The sequence below is a fragment of the Lycium ferocissimum genome, chromosome 9 (genome assembly GCF_029784015.1).
Source record: "Lycium ferocissimum isolate CSIRO_LF1 chromosome 9, AGI_CSIRO_Lferr_CH_V1, whole genome shotgun sequence".
Taxonomy (NCBI): Eukaryota; Viridiplantae; Streptophyta; class Magnoliopsida; order Solanales; family Solanaceae; genus Lycium; species Lycium ferocissimum.
This window is the reverse complement of record NC_081350.1, coordinates 4387105-4393104: the sequence shown is the minus strand read 5'-3', so window position 1 is coordinate 4393104 and position 6000 is coordinate 4387105.

The following is a 6000-nucleotide window of genomic DNA, read 5'->3' as shown; positions in this document are numbered from 1 at the left end:
ACAGACCTTACATCAAAGGTAACATGCAAGGTGAATGATATTCAGACAGTAGGAAACTTAACACAAAGCTAACAAGGGGCAAACTTAATTCATATACTTTGAACTAAATAAGTACATGGCAACCCCCTAACATGATGCTAGTATAGATCCATAATAAAACAAATTCTTACCATCTCCCTTTATAATACATCAGATCCAAACAAAGGACGTGCAACCTTATGTTAACCTTTAGTAAGCTTATTATCCATTTAAACGAACCTTTATCCCAAGTTAACTATGTGTAAAGCAACTAACGCAATAATACATATGACTATCACATATCTGGATCACATGAATCCTAAAGCTTGAATCTCACCAAACCAACGATACTATCTAAACAACGATGAAATCAGAACCAAGACATGCTAGGGATTGCCCTAAAATTATTAGATGCTAAACTACCAGCTAAACTATGCAAAGGAACTTGGACAGAACTTAAAACCTACCAAGTAATATATGTGAGCATGCTTGAAAACTACTAAGCACAACTGAATAAAGATAGCAGTTACCACATAATATAAGCTGAACCAGCGATTTACATGGCTATCTTCTAACACGTAGGACAAACTAATGCATGAACGAATCTAACAGGTGTGATTCTTGAACTCACTGTATGATTAATTGATTCGACACTACACGAACTAAGGTTAGATTCGACTAAATGAACACCAACACAGATCTTGGCTAACAGACAAATACAAAGTAGACTAAGCACGTAAAATACTGAAAATAAATAAAATGTGGAGAGTTCACTGACCTTCTTCGGGTGCAGCGAAGCGGGATTCGAGCCTCCGATATACCCTCGAACACTACCAACTCCGAGTTTTAGATTCGAACCAATATCCAGGGATAAAAGGAACGGAAATGATTCAGTATTTTGAGTCGATATCAAAAGACGATTATGACTGCTAAAAGAACTAATATTTTCTAAGGGGGGGATTTCTGGTCAGCTAATTCCCCCTTCCAATGACCCAAGAAGAGACTATTTATAGGAATCAACTAGGGTTTTGCTGGGTTTTAAAATTTGGGCGGGATTCAAGTTGACCACAAAACGTTGGGTTCTGTTTTGTTCAGAATACCCAGAAGAAGAAAACAACGCCCATTAAACCCCCTTCGTACCCGAAAGTAAAAAAGCTGATCAACAAACAATTTGGTTCATGAACCGACAAAAACCCATTAAAGATTTCAGATGCGAACAGAATCGGAAGAAGAAGCAAACAAACTTTGACCCCTTTTTCATGGTTGAATCCAGACAGGGGGTGTACAGGGCATTAATTACCTTTTCTTGTAATAACCATACACGGCCTGATAAAGGTGAAAGACTACTGCGACTTTGCTATCTTGGTCGAGGAACGTGGAGGAGCGTGAGGGAAGAGAGAAAAGGGGAAAGAGAGAGAAAGAGGAAAGGGAGAGAGAGAGGTGGAGGGAGGCGAATGAAGAAGGGATGAAACCCTACTGGTTTCATTTTTGTTATGGGACGGGTCGGGTCGCAGATGAACAGTGGGCCGGGTCGTTTGGGTAAGTTTAGGGGTAATGGGCTGAAAGGTAACGGATTAAAGTGTGGGCTGGTGAATTAAAATGTGGGCTGGTCGGGTAGGGTGTTGGGTTGATGAATTAAAATATGGGCTAATATAGAGAAATAGCTTGGCTCCTAAATTTAAATAAAAGACCCATTTTAACTAATTATATGCTAACATGTGTTGAAATATTATCTGATATAAAAATAAAATTATATGACGTCGTAATAGCCGTGCACTATTTTGAAAGTCAACAGTAAATAAAATGCTGCTATTTAGTTGTGCGGAAGTAAATGCAGTGCGTGTGCATAAGATGGTAAAAAATCTTTGAAATGATAAAAATGCAGATTATCATAATACTGGTGGTAATAATAATAATAGTAATAATAATAATAGTGATAATAGTAACGGTAATAAGATAGTAGATAATAACAGTAATGACTACAACCAGACAATAAAATGCCAGTATTAGTAAAAGTCAATAATTATAGTAAAAGTATAAATAATAATTTCTTAAATTTCCAAAATTACTATAAATGTAAATAAATATTTAGGGAAGGCGGGACAAAATCGGGTGTCAACACGGGTTATCATCAAGTGAGAGTTAGGGAAGAAGATATTCCTAAGACAGCCTTCAGAATGAGATATGGCCATTATGAATTTCGAGTAATGTCGTTTGGGCTAACTAATGCTCCAGCAATGTTTATGAATTTAATGAATAATATATTCAGGCCCCTCTTGGATCTATTTGTAATAGTATTCATTGATGATATTCGGTGTACTCTCGCGAATCGAACATGCGGATCATTCACGTATTGTTCTTGGAATTCTTCGAACTCGGGAGTTGTATGCAAAATTTTCAAAGTGCGAGTTTTGGCTAAATTCGCGACATTCTTGGGCCATGTTATTTCGGATGATGGCATTCGAGTTGACACTCGAAAATTGAAGCTGTGAAGACTTGACCAAGGCCTACGACGCCTATAGAAGTTCGTAGTTTTCTGGGATTGGCAGGTTATTACAGAAGATTCGTAGAGGGATTTTTATCTATTTCAGCCCCATTGATGAAGCTAACCTAGAAGTCAGTAAAATTTCAGTGGAATGATGCTTGTGAGCGTAGCCTCCAAGAGTTGAAGGACAGATTAACCTCAGCTCCAGTTTTAACACTTCCAGAAGGGCCGGATGGCTATGTTGTGTATTGCGATGCTTCCGGTGTTGACCTAGGATGTGTATTGATGCAGCACGGTAAAATCATTGCTTATGCTTCGAGACAGCTGCAGAAACATGAAAAGAATTACCCAACTCATGATCTTGAATTAGCCGCAGTTATTCATGCATTAAAGATGTGGAGACATTACTTGTATGGCGTACATGTTGATATCTATACAGATCACAAGAGTCTTCAGTACATTTTTGTTATATCCCGTATTTTGTACATTGAGATATTCCGAGCTAACCGCGATAAGTTAAGGACAAGACTATTTCGGGATACGAGGTAGAGACTTTTAATCTCCGATTTTGTTTTAAGGCACAAGTTGCTTATAATTTTATTGGTATGGAATATTAAGGAAGATTAGGGGTTAAAAGTTAATTAAGGAAAGTTAAATATTTCATGAAAAAGGCCACAAGTGGCCGTGTGTTATGGTGTGGGGTACCACCCATGGCTTGGCTAATTTTGATTGCCTTAAGCCATGAGTGGGGGAAAGTGTCCACCTTGTAGAGGCTATGTATTTATATATATAGATGAGTCATGACAAGGCAAGACATATTCATCATTTTCACACTTAAGAAACTTGGAGAAACTTGGAGAAAAAGATGGAGATATTCGGCCATGGCTAGCCGAATATGGTGCCTTGAATATTGATAAAAAAATAATTTTCTTCTAGCATTTCAACCAATTGGAAGGTCCTTATTAACGTGGAGTAGTTGTTGGAGCAACCAAACCATTCGTTTTTGCAAGTTACAACCCTAGCCAAGTTGAGGAGTTAAGTGAAAAAGGTAAGGTTTAATCTTCTTTTACATGTGTTATGGATGGTTTGAACGTGTTGTAGTGTGTAGAAATGAATGAAATTCATGGAACCATGTATGTTGATGTTAAGCCGTGTATGAAATTTTGTTTTGTGTAGAAGGAATAAACTAAATTTATTTAGTATTTTTGGTTGTTGTTGTTGTGGATTCTATGATGAAAATGAAGGTTTAATGGTTTAAGTTGAAGTTGTAATCATTGTGGGCTGTTGTAGAAGCTAATGTGATTTTAATATAGATTCTTGTATTTATGAGAATGAAGTTGTTAACGTGTGGATTGTTGGTATAGTTCATGAATTTGGAAGAGAGGAATGTGTTATTATTATTCTTATTGAGTTTGGAGGTTTCGGGTGGTGTTATATGTTGGTTGGGCCGTTTTGAATATTGTGCGGATTGTTCGAAGTGTTCTTGAGACTTGTTTGAATGATCTCGGGATAGTACTTGAACGTGTGAGCATTGATGTTGGCTTGATTGTATGTGGTTGAATTGAATGTAAATGAAACGCTGCCAAATTATGTAGAAAAGAGTTACTAACGTTAGAATACATTTTGAATTAATTGTTGATGTTGTTAATATGGTTGTTGGTATTGTTGTTGATGATTTGACCGAGTTGAATTCTCGGGGTTTGTTGAATTTATAAAGGAAATGCTGCCCGAATTTCTGTAAATAAAGTGCTAGCTTGGGATTGAATTCCTAAGTACCTATAACTAATGTTTAGTATCTAATGACGTTGTTGTAGATCTTGGGGAGTCCGAGACTTAAGTTCGGATTAGCTTAGGAAGCGGACGAGGTATGTAAAGCCTATCCTTTCTTTCTTTTGGCATGGCTTAGGTGTAAGTAAGGTATGATACGAGCCTTGGGGTAACTCTATTCATAAGATCCGAGCATGTCTACGATTCTTATTCACTTCTTGATGTTAGCACTCCTAATATAGTCGAGCTATGGCCCTTGTGTTTTTTGTATGATTGGATGGTAAATGTTGCGTAAAGAGTTTTTGTTCCTAAAGGATTCTATATTGAATAAGGTCCCTAACTTTCATAGACGGGCTCGGATCGCTTCGATACATTCGTAGAGGGTCCTAAAGCGAATAATGTCCGTAACTTTCATAAGCGGGCTCGGATTGGTTTGATACATGTCCATGGTCCCCGAGACTTTCCTTTGTATAGTTCTAACGACATTTTGAAAGAACTTAACATGACTATCATCTTAACCCTCGAGTGTTGATTACTTACTTATCTATTGAGTCTCAAAGGATGATTTATATACATATGACTATTTACCATTCTGTGTGTGCATTCTGTTTTGCATCTTTCTCCGAGTCCCTCACTAGAGGGCCGGGTTCTGTATATCTATATATGGCGTTATGATGTGTTCTGGCGTTATGATGTGTTCTGGCGTTATGATGTGTTCTGGAGTATGATGTGTTCTGGAGTATGATGTGTTACGGAGTTATGATGTGTTCTGGAGTATGATGTGTTATGGCGCCAATGACGGGGTGGCGACCATGTTCACCGAGTCCTATAATGGGCCGGATATATATATGTATGTATATATGTGATATTAATATGCATGTTTGTATTTCAATGGTAAGCATTTTGATATTCTGGATATTGTACGCATTTTCGGTGTTTCTTACTTTGGTCATAACCCCGTTTTTTGTATCTCATGCTTTATATACTCAGTACATATTCCGTACTGACCCCCTTTCTTCGGGGGCTGCGTTTCATGCCCACAGGTACAGACGCTCGATTTGGTGATCCGCTAGCTTAGGATATCCGTTGCTATCTTGGAGCGCTCCTTGTTCCGGAGCCCATATTTTGGTACAGACTCTTTCGTTGTATATATGTACGTCGATTCAGGGGTACGGCGGGGCCCTGTCCCGTCATATGATACCATTGTTACTCTTAGAGGTCTGTAGACATATGTGTGGGTTGTGAACAGTTACTGTTTAGTTATGTCTGTGTGATTTACGTTTTGGGCGGTCCCATTCGCCGTGGCAGCCTTATCGGCTTGCGTATGTATATATATTTTGGGATGTTGTGTTTTATGACAGCCTTGCCGGCTTCTGTGCGGTATATATGTTTATATGCGACAGTTTGAGACGACGTCTGACCTTTGTATATGTATAAGTTATTTGTATGCTGATTCTGGTTAATGGGTGTGTACGAGTGTCCAGCTCGGGCACTAGTCACGGCCTACGGGGTTGGGTCGTGACAATTTTCAAACAGAAGGAGTTAAATCTGCGGCAACGGCGGTGGTTAGAACTATTAAAGGATTATGATGTGAATATCTTATACCACCCCGGAAAGGCAAATGTAGTAGCGGATGCGCTTAGTGCCGATCAATGGGTAGCTTATGTGAAGTACCCGGAAAAGAAGGAAATGATTCATGAACTCCATCAATTAGCAAATCTTGGAGTACG